At 42.9% G+C, this 21,078-nt stretch overlaps 1 non-coding gene across 1 annotated transcript; it reads left to right on the top strand.

Moving 5' to 3' along the window:
* The first annotated feature begins 441 nt into the window (after positions 1 to 441).
* Positions 442 to 532, top strand: LOC123645482. The gene has a single exon (XR_006737598.1). It is a non-coding gene; the product is annotated as a small nucleolar RNA SNORD88 (small nucleolar RNA).
* The last annotated feature ends 20,546 nt before the right edge of the window (positions 533 to 21,078 follow it).

The raw sequence follows: 21,078 nt of genomic DNA on the forward strand, positions 1-21,078 counted from the left end.
TGCTCAGCCTTAGATGTTACTGGGGAGAGTCTTGGGTTGGAAGAACTTTGGAGGGAAAAAAAGGAATTAACTGTTTATTTGTCTAGAACAAGAGAAAAATAGCTTCAACATGCCCTGTATCTCCACCAGTTTTAAGGATCTGGTAGTTGGTGATCACTTTACTGGTCATGGATGGCAGAGACAGAAAATTAGAGATATTTGTCTTGCCCTATAGAGAGGTTAGGTAAAGTTTTTCTCTTTCAATTTGTGTTCTTTTTGCTGTGGTCAGGGTTTTCAATATTCTAGTGAAATCCTCTTGGCTATTTTTATGCTGACTGCAGCCTAAACCACGGGAAGATGAGGGAAATGTTGCTGGGATGGATTTCTCAATAACCTCTCCTGAAATTAGCATGCAGTCTTGTTGGAGTGAGCATTTAAAATTATTTCTGCATTAATCCAAACAAGCTCCCTTGATGTCTAGCACTGGGCTCCCATCACCCCTGAGGACACAGTGTCCCCCAGGACTTTTGGCACCTGGAGAGCTGAGGAGCCCCGGTTTTGATGTAAATTTTCAAAAAAATTAATCCAAACAAAATGGCAATGCCAAAACTTTTAAAGATGCAAATTTGCTGTCCCCCAAAGTAGGGTTTCAGAGGACCAAAGAAAGATGCAAAGATGAGTTGTTCGTTCTTTACAGACTCACAGAACCACAGAGTTAGGAGGGTCGGGGGGCACTTTCAACTCCCAAACCGGGTGTGAGGAAGGGGCAGGAGCCCTTGCCCTTATTACATGTGCAGTGACTCCTCCCACTTATGGGGAGGTGTTAGTTTCTTCTCACCTCTCCTGTCCCTACCTTAGTCCAGCAGATACCAGCCTGTGCCCACAGCCCCCAGGGAGGAAATGGACAGGGAAAAGCCAGACCCCTTCCATGGTGCTCCCCAAGGGAGAATAGGGAGACATTCAGAATAGCAGTGTCCTGACCTTGACTTTTTTTTTTTTTTAGGATATATTCAATTTTATTGTTCTTTTATAGGTTTTTTCTCTTTGAAATGGAACATTCATTTGTACTTATTCATATTACATTATGTTACTAAACATTTTTTCTATTTCAGCTTATTATGGGGGTACAAAAGTTTATGTATGGAAATCCATAAAGAGTGGATTTCCATGAAGCTTGTCCAGGAACAGAGGGGGTAGGACAGGGTCAGGGGACGTGAGAGGCAGAGCCCCATTTCTTCCCTAAACGTGCAGGCAAGAGAAAGGGTCACTGAGGGTTTTTCTGTGCACACAGGGCCTCAGGCACCTTAGAAAAGCCACCGTGTTCCAAGCATGGTCTGGGGTAACAGAGACTCTGGGCCGGAAGGCACTCGGCAGAACCTGATAGCAGACAGCTCTGCCTTACCTGCCGATTCCACAGTCCTAGTGCCATTTTGGAAGGGGTGGCCCTAAAAAGGGTGAGAGGTTAACATAGAAATTGTTATTTGAGAAAATGCTGTGATATTTGTTACTTCTCTCCTGGGTTTGTGGCCTGTGATTCATACCACTGGGGACTTTGCAGTGCAGTCACATTGATCCTCACAGCATCCTGTGATGAGGAAAGTCAGATTCACAGAAGCTACGTGCTGACCCTGATGTCCCACGGCCAGTGGGCAGAAGAGCAGGAACTGTAGCCAATTTGGACTGTGACCTACACGTTTCATTCCAGCACAGTGGCCCTTATTAAGAAACCCTTATTTTCTGCCAAGGTAAACCATTACCTCTTGGAGAGCTCCATGGATGCAGAGACATGCTCGAGGGATATGAGTGAAAAAATTCACTGGGTTTCCACCATCAAGAAATAGAGATAGCTGCTTCTCTCAAGCCTCTGCTCCTTTGTATTGTAGAAGAGGGACAGTGTCTCTTTAACAATCTGCTCATCGCCTCTGCTCATTTCAACTCATCTGCATTTGCATGTGAAAATTACCATCTCAGCTCCCAAATTGATGTTTGCATGTGCAAGGAGAGAGGCCCCTCTCTTTGAAACTCAAGAAGACATTGCTATAAAAAATAATTATTATTTCCATTCTGATGCTCACCCTCTGGCCTCCCGTACCTCACACATCAGAGTGTGCCAACAAGAAAGCACACACCCCAGCAAGCATTCATTTTATCTTAAGCATGAGGTCTAAGAGAGAAGCAGGTATTGCTTACCTCTGATTTAGTCAGGCAAAACCTATACCCTGCAACTTAATTTCTCATGTTTTCTTGTTTCGTGTCACTTTCCAGTATCAGCTGTAATCTGATTTCATAGCTTACAGAACCATTTTGCAGGCACTGGGACTCTTGTTTTTCTCTGTAGATTGAGATAAGAATGTCAGCACAAGGTGCAGGAAGAACTTGGCGAAAGTCACTAATACAGTAGTCGGCTGACGTATGCAGGTACGGGAGGCGGCTTCCCCCAGGTGCCCAGAACACCCTGCAGGAGAAGCTGCTGCAGACCCTGCAGGCTCCAGAGAGGCCAGGTCCTGCCTCCCTGACAGCAGGACCTTGGACCCTGCCGTGTGGCTGCACAGCGTCACGAAGCTTTGTTTTCCTCCCCATCGACTGGTCAGGTACCGGCAGCTTCCTTGCCAAGGGCTGGCTCTCACAGCCTGGCTCTCCTGACCCACAATACCTCTGGATTTCCCCCAGGCAAACAGAAAGGCGGGACTGGTGTGCTAGCACCACCTGCTAACCAGGTGGAGGAATCAATTATGTTAACAGGGCCCTCACATTGGAGTTTACAAAAATAGATTTTAACCTCATCAGTACACATTTTCAGATTTAATTCTAACAACATGAACACTAAGTAGATACAGCTATCCCCATTTGAAATATGGAAAACCAAGGCTCAAGGAATAATTTTCTCAAGATTCCCAGCCAGTAGGGTGTGAAGACAGTCTTTGCAAACTCTCCCGGCTGCTGTGACTAGGGAAGCTGCCCAGTTGATGAATCAGTCTGCTTAAATAAATTCTTCAAGGAGAAGCAAGGAGTGTTCCTGCATTCACTCCACACCCCACAACTTCTCAAAGCAGGGCCAGAGGGCATTGAGGGCCCCATCTTTTCTCCCTTTCTGCCAAAGTGTCTGAAAATCACACAGCACCAAAGAAAGGAGAACGAGCACTTCTACACACGGAGACAGCACTGAAGCTAAACAAAGCATAGTTTATTTATGCCATTACAAGTGGATCTAGTGCTCTCCTACCTTCCTTAACTTCTTTGACTTGAAAAGGAGAGGCTCAGAGTCATGAACCAGAGAGGTCTTTGTCTTGAACAAGGCTCTCTCTCAGCATCCAGACTGTGTAGCCAACAGCCTCTTGGCCATGTTAGACCAATTATTTGGGAGGCCATTCGACTGAGGCAGTTCCAGCACCCTGGGTCCCTGCATAAGCAAACCAAAACCCAACTCAGTGTAAACAGTAAAACTAACCCTAAGCTTAACCAGTCAGAAACTGCCAACCAACCTCTAACTAGGAAATGACTCAAATAAGGCTATGGCTCTGCTTTAACCAAGCACATATTTCATTTGCCTGGCTTCCACGTTCACCCTATAAAAGCCTTCACCTCATTTGCCCTTGGTAGAACCTTCCAACTGCGTGCGACCGGTCTGGAGTTGCCCAACTAATGAATCTGTCTGCTTAAATAAATTCTTTAAAATTTTAACGCACCTCAGTTTGTCTTTTAACAGCCACCAAGAGGAATTCAGAAAGAATTTGGCTTCACGAGGCAGCAACACACTTCAACAACCACAAAACAGGAGCAGCTGGGCACCTGTTAGGCCAAAGCACTGTTAGCTGTGTGGGACTCCAGACACCAAGAGCCACACAGAATGCTAGTGATGCTTGGACTCCCCTAAAAGCATTTCCACAGGTGGAGCGTTTTTTCTTTTTTCTTTTTTCGATTCTAGTAATACCTCCGATAAGTTTGCTGAGCAGAAATAATTCCCCTGAACTAATACATGAAAAAACTGAGGCTTGGGGAGTTCACATAAACAGGAGACCAGATATCATTCAGTCAGTGTTCCCTACAGGGCAGACCTCATGCAGTGCTCATTTCCATGAATAATCTTTTAATCCTCACAACAGTCCTATGTTGTCCACCTTGAAGAGGAAAATCTTGGAGGTGGCAGGATTGGATCCCACACTCAGGTCTTCTGGCATCATGTCCAGAGCTGTGTCTACAGCTCAATCAAACACTGAAACCTCATCCCCAAGCCTCCAGGAGACCCTTGGATGGAATACAAGCCTATGTCCTTTATAGGCATGTCAGGTCCCCAAAATGGATAAGGTCACCCAGTATGTTAAGTGGGGTGTTTCAAAGAAGGAGAGTGTGAGTCTGCATGCTAATTTGGGAAAGTCTATTCCCAGCAAATATTATATGTTTAGGGCTTTGACACCAAGGAGTTCTGAAGATGGACAATATGTAAAAATATGCAGAGGTGGTGGGAGGTAAGACTTCCCACTGAGCTGAATTTTTCACGGCTTTTTTTATCCAATATATGCTAAGTTTTGTTTTACAGAAAAGACGTTCGGAAGTTGACTTGAATCTCTCAAAATAATCTGCAGGTAGAGCGTGTGCAGCATCCGCCTCAGAACCTACAGAGGAAGTGCAAGATGATAGTTGTAATACAACTGTTTCATTCAGCATAACAGGAAATAAAGTGGCGCAGATATGGCACAGAGTAAGTACCAAGCATTACTCACACTCTTCAAATGATCAAAATTACATTCATTGTCTCATGTCTCAGGGCAAAATAACTCATGAAAGAAAAGCTGCTGAATGTGAAGTGGGGGGAACAGGTGCTTGATGGAAGGAAATGAGATTCACTGCACCCTGCATCTTAAAGACATGAACCCACCTGACCAAGGGATGTCTGTGCATTGGCTCCAGAGCACCTCGAAGTCCCTGGAGGATGATACGACACATCACAACTCAGCCATGGAATGCGAGGCTGGTTTGGATCTCCATCCTTGACAACAGGGCCTGCTGCACCCAGGGTGGTTAACCTACTAATCCTGGAGATTCCGGTGAAAGCTTCCACGGGGCATCACACTTCTTTGCTCTTCAACCTGACACCGGGGATCACTGAGTTACCTAAATGAAGTGTCTTCTTGCAAGACACACCATCTGCCTTGTGTGTGGCTGGTGTGAAGATGTGAATTTCCCCAACCCACCCAATGCCTCTCATTTCTCAGATAGAAATCATAGTCCCTGCCTGAAACCACCCAGGAGCCCTGCCCTCAGGCATTCCCTGTGAAGCGCAGCACCACTGTGCTCTGGTCATGGAAGGGCTCCGTATGGAGACAAATGCTGTATTGCATCTGTGGCCTCACAAAGGAGTCTCTAAATTTCCAACAGTCCTAAAGGGCAGAATGTAAGGTCACAGAGGATGGTGACTCAAGGCCAATGTCATGCAAGTACCAAATCTTCCCTGCCCTATAGCCTTGAGCTCTAGGCCTGTCCTCAAGTCTCACCCCTTGTAAGATTTACTTGGAGCCTAAAATCATGGGATGTCTCAGGCGTCCTGCCTGAAGACCAACAGAGCATGCCAAAGAAGACACCATTTCTTTAAACCAAACCTATGAAGGAAGACCTGGGATAAATTACTTGATATTCTAGCCAAGGAGTTATGTTCAAAGGGAGGAAACCAGTCACCAGCCAACTTCAGGCCCTTCAGAAGCCATCCACCAGCTTGGGTACCCAAATGTGCCAAATAAGCACCAACCCCAAGAGGTGCTGCTCCATTTCCAAAAGGCCCTGTGGCTCAATTCATTTGAGATCCACTCTTCAGTTCAACCTCCTCCTGAAGATTCATGGTGCATAAATGCATTGTAAAAGCTCTGAGAAGTCACAAAGTACATAAGATTGACTCCTTTTGCAATCTTCTTGGATTTTGAGAGTGAGGTACATTTCTGTGGTTGTGGAAGAGCCAGGTCAAATAAAAGAGTGTTCTGTCCCCATCTTAGGCTTTGGTGTTGCAGACCTTGTGTCTAAGGTCAAGTTCAAATGTTTTTGTATTTAAAAAAATTAATTGGCCCAAGAAGTAGAATGGGGCTCTAGGATTTGGAGCAGCAGGCCCTAAGGAAAGGAGATTGTCCAAACTGGAAGAGACCCATGGTTTGGAGTTGCTGCCCTGAAAAGGGGGAGGCTCTCAGTGAGGAGCTGGTAGACATACAGGAAAGGGCCCTGTGCATCTGCAGCTGAACTCCAGGCAGAATCAGATGGGCAAGCTGGCTGGAAATGGCCATTTACCCCATCACCACCACCACCACCACAAGGGGCCATGCCAGCTTGGAAATTTAGCATGACAGTGGAATTCACTGTACACCAATTACAGAAATCCCTCCTCAAGTGTACCAATATGTATGAGCTCCCTGCAACCTTCCCATGGTGGGTGGGTAGGAGGACAATGACCCTCGAATAATTTTGCTTAATTTTCCTATATTTATAGGACATAACTACCACACATAATGAGACTCAAGTGTGTGTGGGGGGGCATTCTGTTTGGTGACTTGCATTTTGTTTGTCAATGAATCATAAGAATTTTTCTAGGACATTAAATAATCCTAAAATTATTTGTTTTGAAAATCACGGTGGATAACAGATTTAAACCTTAAATGGGAAACGATTAGAATTCTAGAAGAAAATGTAGGAAAGACTCTCACAGACGTTGGTCTAGGCAAAGAATTTATGAAGAAAACCCCTAAGGCAATTGCAGCAACAACAAAAATAAACGAATGGGACCTGATTAAATTAAAAAGCTTCTGCACAGCCAAAGAAACAGTCACGAAAATAAACAGACAGCCTACAGAATGGGAAAAAATTTTTGCATACTACACATCAGATAAAAGACTGATAACAAGAATCTATTTAGAACTCAGGAAAATCAGCAAGAAAAAATCAAACAATCCTATCAAAAAATGGGCAAAGGACATGAATAGAAATTTTTCAAAAGAAGACATAAGAATGGCCAAAAAACGTATCAAAAAATGCTCAACATCCCTAATCATCAGGGAAATGCAAATCAAAACCACAATGAGATACCACTTAACTCCGGTGAGAATGGCCTTTATCAAAAAATCCCAAAACAACACGTGTTGGCGTGGATGCGGAGAGACAGGAACACTCATACACTGCTGGTGGGAATGCAAACTAGTGCAACCCCTATGGAAAGCAATATGGAGATACCTTAAACAGATTCAAGTAGACCTACCATTTGATCCAGCAATTCCATTATTGGGCATATACCCAGAAGAACAAAAGTCATTTTTTAACAAAGACACCTGTACCCGAATGTTTATAGCAGCACAATTCACAATCGCAAAGATGTGGAAACAACCCAAGTGCCCATTGATCCACGAATGGATTAGTAAACTGTGGTATATGTATACCATGGAGTACTACTCAGCTATAAGAAATAACGATGATACGACATCTCTTTGGTTCTCCTGGAGAGAGCTGGAACCCATTATACTAAGTGAAGTATCCAAAGAATGGAAAAACAAGCATCACATGTACTCACCAGAAAACTGGTTTCCCTGATCATCACCTAAATGTACATCAGGGAAGGATACCAATTGGATATCAGACTGGGATGGGGGGGGTGGGGGGAGGGGATGGGTGTATGCCTACATGACGAGTGCATTGCGCACCCTCTGGGGAATGGTCATGCCTGAGGGTGCAGACCCGGGGAGGTGGGGGGGGAGGGGATCGAGGTATGAATACATGGCGAGTGCCAGGCGCACTGTCTGGAGAGTGGGAGCGGACGCGCTTGGGACTCTGACTCGGGGGGATGGGCGGGACAGGGACAATGTATATGATCTGAACTTATGTACCCCCATGATGAGCTGAAATAAAAAAAAATATATTAAAAAAAAAAAAAAAAAAAAAAAAAAAGAAAATGTATTGTCTTTTTGCATTTTTTCTGCCAATTATCTGTACATGTCCTTTGTTCATTGTTTTATTAATATAAGGTTGCATGCCATATTGATTTGTGGGAGCTCTTTTTTATTATGATACTATTGTTTAATATGAAAGTTATTATGTTTTCTAATGGCTTAGTATATAATCAGTTTTTTAAATGCTCCTTATGTTACTAAAAGCTCATCACTTGTCCCTGAGAGAACATCAAAAGAAGGAGGAGAAAGAAAGAGAAGTTTATCAATTTGCTGCCAAATGAGGAGGTTGTCAGACTCCTGTCTTAAAGTACCAATGTCCTCCCTGAAATTATTTTAAATGCTCAATTCATGTGGTAAATTACTATCACAAAAGTGGGGTGACTGTATTTAAAATTTTTACTTCAGGTCAAAACAGTGAAGAAATTAATGAGAGAAAATCTAGCTATGTGTGTGTGAAGTCAAGTATCTAGGTATTTCAAACATGAAATGAAGAGAAGCCAAATGAAGTTTTTCCTTTTTGTCCAGATGTTTGGCAGGATGGTGATATTCTGCTCTATTTGAGATCAAATTTATTTGGTTACTAGCACAACCTCTTTCATCAACTTATTTATAATGGGAAGGAAAGGAGGTAAAGAACTTGGGAAAAGTGTAAAGTCAATCCTAGTAAGCACTTCCTAACGAGTCATACGCAGAAAACAAGTTCCAAAGAGTGCTTTGCTGGTGTTATTCCTGGGGTGCAGTCTGAATCTGCAATCACTGTGAGATTCAAATGTAAGGAAAGTCTTATTAGTGTGTTTCCATAAATAGAATTAAATCTGATTCTGAAGCCCCATTAAAATATTCTTTTTTATTTTTATTTCAGGATATTATGAGAGTACAAACATTTTGGTTATATATTCAACAAAGCATAGACTGGGACAAAATATTTGCAAAGCACATATCTGATAAAAGACTTAGATCCAAAATATATAAAAAGTCTCTCCACACTCAATAATAAGAAATAAAGCAAAACTCATTTTAAAATTGCTAAAAAAAATACTACATGAACAGACCCTCCAAAGAAGAGCTATAAATGGCAAATACACATATAAAAGATACTCAATATCATGAAGGAAATACAAATTAAAACCACAATAAGACACCACTATACACCATTAGAACGGCTGATTTTTCTAAATGAGAATATTTATAGCTGGTGAACACCTGGGGCAACTGGAACTCTCCTAGATGGTACTTAATACTGGTAGGGACACAAAATGGTGCACCTACTTTAGAAAATAGCTTGGTGGTTTTTATAAAAGTAAACCTCTACCTGCCATATTACCTAGGTATTTACTCTAGAGAAGTGAAAACATACATCCACACACAGACTTATATGCTAATGCTCACACAAGCTTGATTTGGAATTGCCACAAATCCAATCCAAATGTCCTTTAACTGGTGAATGAACAAACTTTGGTATAGTCAAGCAATAAAATATTACTTTTAAAAAAAACAGAAAAGAACTAATGATCCTGAAACAACATGAATGATTCTCAAAGCCTTATACTAAGTGAAAGGAAAGGCTTCATGCTGTCTGATGCCATTTACACAGCATTCTCCAAAAGGAAAACTATAGAGACAGAAAACAGATCAGTGGTAACCAGGGGCTGGGGAGGGAAGAAGGGAAATGACCACAAAGAGACAAAAGGAAACTTTTTAGGGTGATACAGTGATTGTTATGCAACTGTATACATTTGTCAAAATGCACAAAAACGAGCACCAAAAAAGAGATAATTTTACTGTATGTAAATGATTCCTCAATAAATCTGATAGCTCAAGTTTAATGGTGGAAGCATGGCTGACTATCTGAACTCTGTTTTCTGAAGAGAGAGGAAAGGATAATGAAAAACTCAGTCAACTCTGCTATGGACTCCCTGGGAACATGCCCAGCCATCTGCCTTCAAAGGTACAAAAGTCTCTACAGATTAAAACAGAGCCTTGGTTCGACTATGTTGCCTATGGAGAAAAGCATTTAATATCATTATCCACCCCAAATGCTAAGTGACAATATGATGTTTCCCTACTGGGAAGAGAGATTGTAAATATAAATGTGATCTTAATTAGATGCTTCTCTTTTCAACCCAGTTATGAAGACAGTTTCATCAAGGTCAGAAGGAGATGGAAGAATTTGATTAAAGTCAGTCACTGGGAAAATAGCATTAAAGTAGATGTAGAGCCTAAAAAGGATATGAAGGGTACACTTTTATAACCTTGTCCATTGCATTGACAGTTGTGCTCTCAGTGGGCATTTCTATTTTGACTTTTCAGTATATTCATGATATATTACAAAAACAGTCCATTTGAATGACGCGCAATTTTAAAATATGAGCTTAAAGAAACACAAACCTATTCAGGCACCCTGCTAAGTTGCTTTGTCTCCAGTAATCCTGAATTACTAGTAGCTCTTGACTATTGGTTTCATTACTCTGACAGCTGCAATAACATGTTCATGGCTTGCGTCTGTCTTGACTGTTTGGGGTTAGGAAAAGAATGGGCAGGTTATGCATGGTATTTTCTAAATTAACTAGAGCTCTGCATTTGTCTACAGGCCTACAAGATTGAGTCCATATGGTTGGTACCTGAGGAGGTGGCAGGCACAAGCCGAAGGTTCCACTTGGGTAGGTGCTGTTGTCATGAAAAGCCAGGTGTCAACCCTTGTAATGTAAAGGAATAAAATTATTTAATCTTTTAGGACAGATTAAATGAATTCATTCTACCCTGAAACAGATAAATTAGTACATAAGGTACAAAAAGTAATCCCTTTGATAAGCATGCTGTATCTGCCTCATGGCTGTGAAATCAGAGAGCAAGTTTAACACTGATTATTAACATCTTAAAGTTGTTAAAAAAAAAAAAAACCAGGAAGCTGTTGATGGTGATGAAAATCACAATGTCACGGGTATTTCAGGCTTACTCAGAAGGCAGCAGTCTTCCAAGAAACAGCCAAGGGAGGGGTTGTGCCTGCCAGATGAGGAACCGTAGCAGACCAAGGGGCTTGTGTCCTGTTCCTCAGAACCTGAACCTCCTGGACCGTCACGGTAACCAGAACACCTTTCCTTTACTCCACTTAGAAAAGAAAAGATAAATTCCAATAAAGCAAGTTACCCTGAGCTCGTGGGGTGGGTGAATTGAAGCCAGGAGACTGACTCCCTAAAATAGCACTGAAATGACAGAAAAGAAATTTGTCATTAAAAAATGGCAAGGGCAGAAAGAAGAAGGAAGGAAGCAATAGTGGAGAAGAGAGAGCAATACAATTTTGGAATCTGGAAGCTGGATGGAGCAGGCAACGTGGCCCAGCAGAGCCCTGGGACCTGGGACAGAAGCACAGGCAGCCAGTTTGGGGGTGGGGGTGGGAGCACAGCAGTTCTCTTCCCCTCTGACCCTTCCAGAAGGCTCAGGGACTAAAGACACCCTGCATGGGAGGTAAAAGGGTCTACAAACAGGAGGGTGCATTTGAGCCTAAAATGGAGGGGACGAGAACGCCCACCCAACGCCACCCAGCAACTGCCACCCTCCAGTGCCTGCAGGCCCTGCGGGATCATTCTAGAAAAACTAAAGCAAAGGAGCCCTGGGGCTCAGGGAAATGGATACAGCAGTGTACGGCAGTGCATGGAAAACATGTGCAGACAGGCAAGGGAGCAGACACACCTGGGATTCCCTCCTCCAAAAGGCTTTGTGGTATTTAACTTTCTTTTTTTCATTTGGTTAACATTTATGAAAAGCATCATCATGTGTCAGCAGTGGGGCTGCCTGGAGAACAAGGCTGTTTCGGTTATGAAATGCTTGACAGAGACAACACAGACACAATGTACGTCAGAGTTATGAAGCATGGCTGTAAAACGAACACCCCCGACTGGACCACCCAACTTCAGAAAAAGGCCACGACCAATACAGGTGGAACCCCCATGGGTCCCCCTGACTGCAACCCTCACCCTGCCCCAGGGGGAACCACTGTTCCCTGTTTGTGCTTATCCTTCTCTTGCTTTTTTTTTTTAAAGAATTTTTTCAGATCTGTGTTTATTCCTAAACAATATACTGTTTGGCTTTGCTTGTTTTTACCTTGATAAAAGTGGTATCATCTTACATTGCTGACTCTGAAGTTCTGGGACTCATTGCTGCTCATCATTACATGCTGGTGGCAGCTGTGGATCATTTATTTCCACAGTTGTATAATATCCCACTGAGTGAATACACTCAACTTTTATTTATCCACTTTCCTATGGATAGACATTTAGGTTATTCTCATTTTGGCTACTACAAAGGGTGCTGAAAACATCCTCTTGTACATGCTTTCTTAGTACCCATTGGCAAGAGTTTCTCTAGGGCTACCGTCCCCAACCCTCAGGCCATGGACAGGTACCTGTGCATGGCCTGTTAGGGACTGAGCTGCACAGCAGGAGGTGAGCCGGCCGGTGAGCAAGCGGAGCATCATCTGTATTTACAGCCGCTCCCCGTTGCTCGCTTCACCATCTGAGCTCCTCCTCCCCCTGCCCCCACCCCCACCCCATCCGTGGAAAAATCATCTTCCATGAAACTGGTCCCCGGTGCCAAAAAGGTTGAGGACCGCTGCCAGGGTATTCAGAGGACCAATGGGTCATAGGATTTACTCATGTTCAAATTTATAAGATAATGTTTTCCAAAGTACTTATACCAATTCACACTCATGCCAATGGCGTATGTGTGCTCCTTGTTCTGTATATTTTGAATATGAATATCTGATCTTCTCAAATCCCCTAATGTTTACAAATCAAAGGACATTTAAAAAGTATCCCATGGTTGTCTTAATTTTCGTTTTCTTGAAAATTAATATTTTCAATTAAAGGCAGTCGAAACAAATTTTCAATAAAGGTAGTCAAGAAAATAAGATCAAACCATAAGATTGAGCTAATCCATATAGATTTTTTGACTATTTGTGTTTCTACTTATATGAAATATGAAATTCCTATTTGTATCTTTTCTTTTTTGAGATGAGGTCTTGCTCTGTTGCCCAGGCTGGTCTTGAACTCCTGGTCTCAAGGGATCCTTCTGCATGAGCCTCCCTACCTATTTGTACCTTTTATCCATCTTTTCTATTGGTTTATTTTAATGGATTTATAGTAATTTTTTAAATATATAATAATCTTTTTCTCAGAGTACATGTTACAATGACTTGAGTTTAGAATTTGTCTTTTCCTTTTTTATAATGTCTTATGAAAAACATTTAACAACTGAAAAGATAGGTAAGTCCCCATTCAAGGTAACAAAGTCTCAACATCATAAGGACATCAATTCTACCCAAAGCAGTCCATAGATTGAGTTCGCTTCAGTCAAAATCCCACCTGTTTTTTTGACATATGTTACCTTATAATTCACCTTCCTATTTGAGTCAGTGATTCTTTTGTGCTAAAAATGAGCATGGAATGGAATAAGCAGCCTCCCGCCCACCTGCAGTGGCGGAGCAAGTGGGCTGGGGAGTCACATGGATGCAGGTCCTGTGGTCACCAGCTCTGAACTTGAGCAAAGTACTTCACAAAGCGTCCATTTCCTTATTTGTGTTGGAGATAAGAATGTCTAATTATCGCTTTACTAAGCAAGATAACATATATAAACACCCCCAGAGTCAGTAGCACATAATAGGCACTCAGTTAATGCAGACTACCTTCTTCCCTATACTTCCTTTGCCCTCACCGGCCTCCACAGAATTATAAGGTGATTTCCTGAGCCAAAAGGTCCAGCCCCTGTTAGAAAGGGAGGTTCCTGGGGCCCTGCCCTCGGCTGGCTGCCCTGCAGGTCTCTTGGGGAGTGGGCTGCACACACCTGCAGGGGCCTGCGTGCCTGGACAGGGAGGCGGTGAATGGGCGGGCAGAGCCAACAGGCCCACACCATCCCACCCCAACCCACAGCCACGGAGAGTGATTAGTAATAATATTAACGATCATGATGGAGACGGGCAATAATAAATAAACAATAAAAAGGCTCTTTGTTGTAAAAGCACTTGGCAAAGTCAAAATAGCCCCTGGCTAAGCTTCGTGATTGGTATATTTATACATTTGACAGCCCAAGGCACAGAGGCTCGGAAAGGCCAAGTGGGTTTCTCGTGCAGGGTCACACGGGTGCCAAGTGGTAGAGGCAGGATGAAAGGCAAGCAGTCTGCCTCCACCAAGGCTCCACTCCCCACTGCTGTCCCTCTTGCTGGGCCACTCCTGTCTTTACACCACCTCGTTGCTGGTAGCTGTCCTTTGCTCCGTGCTGTGCACAGTCCTGCCCATGGGACGCTGCCAACTGGTCTCTCCACCCTGACCAATCTCCACGCTGCCTCTGCCCTGTGGGGTCCTATGGACACGAAGTCTGTGCTTCCTACTCAGACCTGAGCTCTTCCCTTCAGGATAGACACACTGTACAGCCTAGCCTCGAATCCCCCTTCAGAACACCTGGTAGGAACTGTCCCTCTTTCCCCTGCCGCCCTCCAGCCCAGTCTTCCGATCCACAGACTTTGCGACCCATCCAGGGCTCACACAGCCCATTCTCAGCTGAGCCTACGCAGAGCAGACCTTTGCCAGGTGTGAGCGTGGTCAGCATGTGGCCTTCCTAGCGGTACGATATTGTGGTTCAGCACGGGGCATGTGTCCCACAGACTAGAGAAAATAGCAGTAATGATTACCCAAGATAGGTGTACATAAAGTATTCAGCACGACATTTTACAATAACCCTTCAAGGTCAGCCTTCAGTGTGAACACCATTGGTGCTTCTAGACATTGGCACCTATCTCGTTCCATGCATTAACTCGCAATTACCTACTAAGCAATTACTTACTGTCATGCGAAGGCAGAGTGTACTACTGTACCTCAACTGTGGGCCTCATCTCCGTCATTCACTGTCACCTTCAGTCATTCATTCTCTTCCTGGCCTTTCTATCTGCAAAACGAGTGATCAGTGGTCACCAAGGGCCCCTCCCAGTCAAACAGGTCCTTCCGTAAGCTTTTCAATTATTCACCAAGTTCAATTAACAAATATTGATTAAATGATGTTTCAGGGCCTGTCAAAAGTAGAAATTGTCTTCATCTCTGTGCTACAGCATGAGTTAAATCTAATTTTACATCATATAGCATGGAAAATGCAGAGCATTGAGCCACAGAGAGCAGCCCAAAGGCCTTGACTGTCTCTTTATTCCCTTAGAACGTGATGCCAGGCAGTACCCAGCCTTTTCCTGGGCCCAGAGGCAGAGCTACCAAGAAGCTGATGAAAGATAAACATCAAGGCACCTCATTTGCATGACAAATCCCCTTTCCACGGCCTGGGGAGGGGTTCTAGCAGTGTATGCCCACGGTCATATGTTTTTGACCAATTTTCAAAAGTAATATATTTTAACTGCAATCAGTTAAGGCTGGGTCTCTTCCCACTGAGGTCCCCTTCATCACATTTTCCATCATGTCAGATGGCAGGAGAGTGGCCCTGAGACTTGGGGTCCAGCTAAGGGCAAGTTGAGTTGGGGATACATTTAGTTTGACTTTAGTAGAATATGTGCCTGTAGTTCACAGTGATTTCCTTGTAGAGTTGAGTTATTAATGGCTGTCCTGGTGTAGGAATGGTTTCTAGGAACACTGCTACCACCCACCATGTGGACTTACCCAGCAGTGTGACTCCAAGACGCAGGGCCAGAGATCGTGCCCTGATACGGTCATGTGCTAGTGTCCCCAACACCAGAAGCATGTGATTAGTAGAGCAGAAAAAAAACAAGTACAGAAACTAGTCTGTGGAATATTTTTCCAAATCTCACAATTAGTCTATGACATCTAAAAGAAATTTAATAGAGGTCTTCCAAAATTTGGCAACAATCTTAAACCTTTGCCTGACATTGTCAGTGATTTTTGTCTGTGTCCTAAGAGTAGTAGGTTGCGGAGCTAAAAGAAACTTCTCAAATTATAAATAACATTGAAAAATGTTTAATTAACCATGACAGAGTAAAGACTAAATTATCTTGCTATTTTTCTCTATAAAAAGTAATATCAAAAAATTGCCATCAAAGAAGATGCAGACAAAAGATCAAATATATATATATATATAATAGAGTATGCCAAGCAGATAATTAATAAAATCTTTTATGTTATTTTGTCATATTTGTGGTTTTTGTCAAATTTAATATTTTGTAGCTTGTGATTTGTTTTCTGTTCTACATACTCTCTTTCATATCTAATTTTATTAATTCATAATTTATATTCTTATTCTTAAAGAGGAAGCTTTAATTGCACAAGATCAAGACCCCACGCAACCAGGATCTGTCCCCTGCCTGTACCTGAACATGAAAATCTTCAGTTTTCTGAATTGCCTTTGGCCCCAGCGTGGACATCACTCAGAGGGCAGTGGAGGGGACAACAGAGGGGCAGCCACCATGCAGTCAACAGTCACTCCTAGGAGATACAAGCAAGTCAAGCATGGGGTGAGTTTGGGCCTGATCTGACCACTTCTATTGTCTCCATGAGGCCAGACACAATGGACCCAGGAGACACTCAGACAATGCTCTCTTACCTCATTTGGGGCAAGTAATAGACAAGATACAACACGCACACGCGCGCGCACACACACACACACACACACACACACACACACACACACACACACACACACTGAGTAAGCAGGGCCCATCCAAAAGGCCTTGGGCCGGAACTCTGCAGACAATCCTCCCTCCTCCTCTTCTGCTGCCTCCCAGCCCACCTCTGGCAAAGGTTCCAGAGGTTCTGGGAATCCTACCGGCTTCCTCTGAGAAAAGAATTTCTCAAATGAAACAGGGAGAAGATTTGCCCGCTGGAATTGGGAGGATAACATGCGGTAGGAGAGATGAGAATGGTGTTTCTGGAACGCTGTGAATGATGCTCGTGGAATCCACACAAAAGATGGAAATGAAGTCTGGGCCCTGCACTTAGTTTTCTTTGACCAGAACGGTTTTTGTCTTTTTACTTGTGCAAGCTCCAGTTCTGCCGAGTAGTCACCACTCTGTATTCCCCACCCTGGGCCACCATGAGTATTAACATTACGAGCCAGGATGCAGAAAGTATTTGAAATTGCAAATGGGCCACTTAAATCCTCAAGGACTTGGTGTGCTGCCAGGACACAAACACATCACTCCCTCCCTGCCCTCACCCTCAGACTTTCATACCATTTGCTCGTTTCCAGGATCCTCTGCCCTAAAGGTGCCCCGGCAGGGCTGCCCTGCAGGCCCTCTGGAAGTTGAACTTGAGGCTCCGGTGGCAGGCTGCACAAGGAGCTCATTGCTGGCACGCCTCTAGACAGTATCCATCAACCCCTGCTCCGATTCACATCAAGGTGACACACATACATTAGAGCTGGTGAGGTACTTAAGAGGCGGGACCTTTGGCTCATTAAGCAGCTCCTTGCAGGACCCCGTACCTGACAGAAGAGCTAAACAACTTGGAGGATAAAGACTGCCCATCATCTCTAGCTTCCCGGGAAAACAACCATCCAGAGCACAGTTCTGATACTATATCAATTCCTGTGCATCACTATTCAGAGGTGCTGCTTTCTGCCCTTCCCCCGTGCCCCTGCATCCATCAATCTTCCTTACAGAAATGATTATAGATAAATGGACAGTGAAAATCACAACTACCCCGGGCATCTCTAATTCCCTGTTGCAGTTTTCACCTGAAGCGTGCAGGGTGCTTTGCCTTCAGAGGGGCTTGTCTGCAGGCTGCTCCTGCACTTCCCCGTGGGAAACAGAAACTGAGCCTGCCTGTTTCCTGCTAACTCCTTCCAACATGCAAGTCTTTAGCCTCACCTCAGAGAATGTTAGACACTATTTAAAAAAAAAAAAGAAAGAAAAGAACTCAACATCAAAACCACCAGCCTGTCTTTTCGCTGCTAGGCAAGGCCCACCTCTGGCTCCAAGAATGAAGACTAATGCTAGATTTCAGTTCCTAGTTCCTCACATCTTTCCTGATTCCTAGAAAAATTAGTGAGAAGAAAAGCTGAGATAGACAAGAAGTTTCTTTTGGCTTCTGCTGAAAAGATATTTGTTTAATACACATAAGTTTTTTATAAACCTTTCTTTTTTTACATGCATTAAGCACCTACCATGTGCCAGGCCATATGCTGACCACTCTGCACACATTATCTTCTTCGATCCTTGCAACAACCCTTGAATTAAATAGAGAGCTAATACAAAAGAGGCAGAAGGGGCCAGGGACCCATTTTTCTCAGATTTCACTTCTGTGCTGTTCTTGGTACATAATTTTAAGAATCGTGGGGACCTGCCCACGAGAGCCTTTCCAGGGCTTCCAAGTCCTAGAAGAACACCTTGGACAGGCCATATAGGAACACAGCCAGCAGCTGGCTACGGGGAGGGGAAATGGGGGGACTATTTAGCAGTCTCCTCACCTCTTGGCAGAGATGATAAAAAGGAAAATTAAATCTATAAAGGCTTAGATAGTCCCAGACCAAGAAAAGATGAGAAAACAGAGTACATTAATATTAATGGGAAGATATCCCTGAATCTGGGAGGTGTAGCTCATGCTCCTGATGAAACCTAGACAAGTTCACATTGTATCTTTTGAGGAAATGATCTTTCACTGTTGGAAACTACAGGAATATAAAATTACAGAGGATACTATAAGAAGCACCCATGAACTTCCCCTCCACAAATGAACAACTCTTGTTTCCACTTCTAAAAATAACAGGTTTACTACTTCTAAGAAGCTAAGAAAGGAGCCTTCTAACAAATGTTTTCAGTGGTGCCACCTGGTGGATTCATCCCAAAAGTGCAATCTGCTCTTGCTTTCAAATGGACTTGAGAGGACAAATTCCAGCACATAATCAGACATCCCGCCCACTTATTTTTCCCCGTGGCTTTCCTTTATTTTCTCTCTGGGCGTCCGCAGCCTCCTTTCCTTTCCACGACAACTGACTGGTCCTTGAAGTTCCCCATTTCGTCTCATTGCCTCTCTACCACATTAGAGCAATTTTATAGCAAGATTTACAACAATGTCAGGAATAAAGAAAACCGTTATAAAATAGCCATGGACAACATTATAAACCGGTAATAAAATTGGCCATAATGCACAGCTGGTATTTATGGAGGCCACCTGTTCCATTTTTAGCTACTCCTGATCAACTGCTTTTACCCCGTTTGCTGTGCTTTGAAAGACCTTTTACTTGCCTCCTTCTCCTCTAAAGGTCTTCAGAACTGATGATAAGTTCCAGAATGTGCTGAGCCCTCACACTGGGCTACCCCTGCTCATCCATGTCGCTATAACCATGCCCAGAGGCCCATCGCGGCCAATCCTTGCTTCTGAGTCTTTGAACTTTGCCCGAACCTGAATATCAGATGGAAGAAAAGTTTCACCCAAACCCCCACGCAACTGCAACATGCACTTAAATCCAGCACATACCCATCTAAAAAATTGTAAAAATAATCAAAGAGCTATGTACTGTTCACCCAAAGTGGAAAAAATACTAGAGCCATAATTTGTAGGAGAGGTTCCCATTTAATGATCACCTTCTAAGTATAAGCTGAAAATTTTACATATTTTATCTCTAATCCTTGCAACAACTCTTCAAGATGAGTTGAATCGATCATTCATTACCTCTGTGACTTCAGGAAATAATTCTACTAACCTCAGGTTAGAAGTTGGCCCATCAACTATGCAGGATTGTAATGAAAATTCAAAGTAACCATAACAATAGGTAAGAGTCAACAAATGCTTATTCTGTGTTAACTATCACTATAAGAACTACCCACATATTACCTCATTTTCCAGAGTCACAACTAAGCTACAAGGTAAATATTATTAACATGCCCAGTTCATTAAAAAAAGCCAATACCCAGACAAGTTAAGTAGTAACTTGTCAAAGGCCACAACTAGTAAGTGGCAAGGCCAAGATGTGAACACTAAAAGTCATATTACAGAGCACTGTGTTCTTTCAACAGACAGATGTGACTATTATTTGGATGATTGATTCAAAAAAACATCAAGGAATGAAGTCAGCATAAATGGTGGAGTGAAGACTGCCAAAAATTGTTCTTCTCCACAGAAGCAATGAGAAAGTTGGCAAAAATGGTCAGAATCAACTTTCTCCAGAGCTCTAGAAATTAACCAAAAGCTTGCAGCAACTCAGGAAACAATTATTTAAGAAAAACAGCCAAATCTCAGTAATAACCGTAAGTTTTGTGGTATTTTACCTTGCCTCTGTCCCTCACTCTCCTGCCCTGCTATAGCCTCGAAAAATAACAACCCACATTCCTAGGGCAGCCCTGGAGCCACCCAGAGGGAGCAGGATGGAGCTTTTTTAAAGCCTTCTTCCCAAAGATTTGTCCTTATCTGAACTGTCTGTTCAGACATGTCTGGGAGCTCCCTGGAAAACTCCACTTGCAAGGCTGTCTGTATGTGACCTGACTTGGAGATTTATTGGTTCCAGGCATTTGAGGAAATCTCTGTGTGATCATTAGCTAACAACTAAGCTAACCAAGTAGAGACTTCAACGGCCACAAATGACAAAGAATACAGACTTTATAGTACTAGTTCAGAAAAGTTACTAAATATATAAAAACAGCTACAAATAGCAGCAACAATATATTCTGTGAGGGCAGAGAATCTGATTTCAAGAGATGCCACATTATATTATTGTAAACAGCCAGTTATCAACAGAAGTTACAATGCATGTAAAGAAACAAGAAAGTGTGGCTTTAAATAGGAAATTGAGCAAGCAATAGAAAGTGTTCCCTGAGAAAGCACAGACTTTGGACTTAATAGGAAAAAAAACTTTTTATCAGCCATTTTAAATGTGCTCCAAGAGCTAAAGGAAACCGTGTCTAAGGAACTAAAGGAAAACATGAAAACCATGTTTGACCAAATAGAGATATTCATAAAGGAATGGAAATTATATATTTTTTGAAAAACCAATGGAAATTCTGGAGTTGAAAAGTACAATAATTAAAATGAAAAATTCACTATAGAGGCTGAGCACTAAATTTGAAGAAGCAGAAGAGAGTGTCAGCAAACTGGTCAATTGATATTATCCAGCCTGAAGAACAGAAAGACAGTAAAATGAAGAAAATGAACACATCCTCAGAAGGCTTTGGAACACCATCAACAAAACAACACGTATATAAGAAGAATCTCAGAAAGAGGGGAGAGAAAGAAAGGGACAGAAA

Source organism: Lemur catta, chromosome 9, assembly GCF_020740605.2.
Source record: "Lemur catta isolate mLemCat1 chromosome 9, mLemCat1.pri, whole genome shotgun sequence".
Lineage (NCBI taxonomy): Eukaryota > Metazoa > Chordata > Mammalia > Primates > Lemuridae > Lemur > Lemur catta.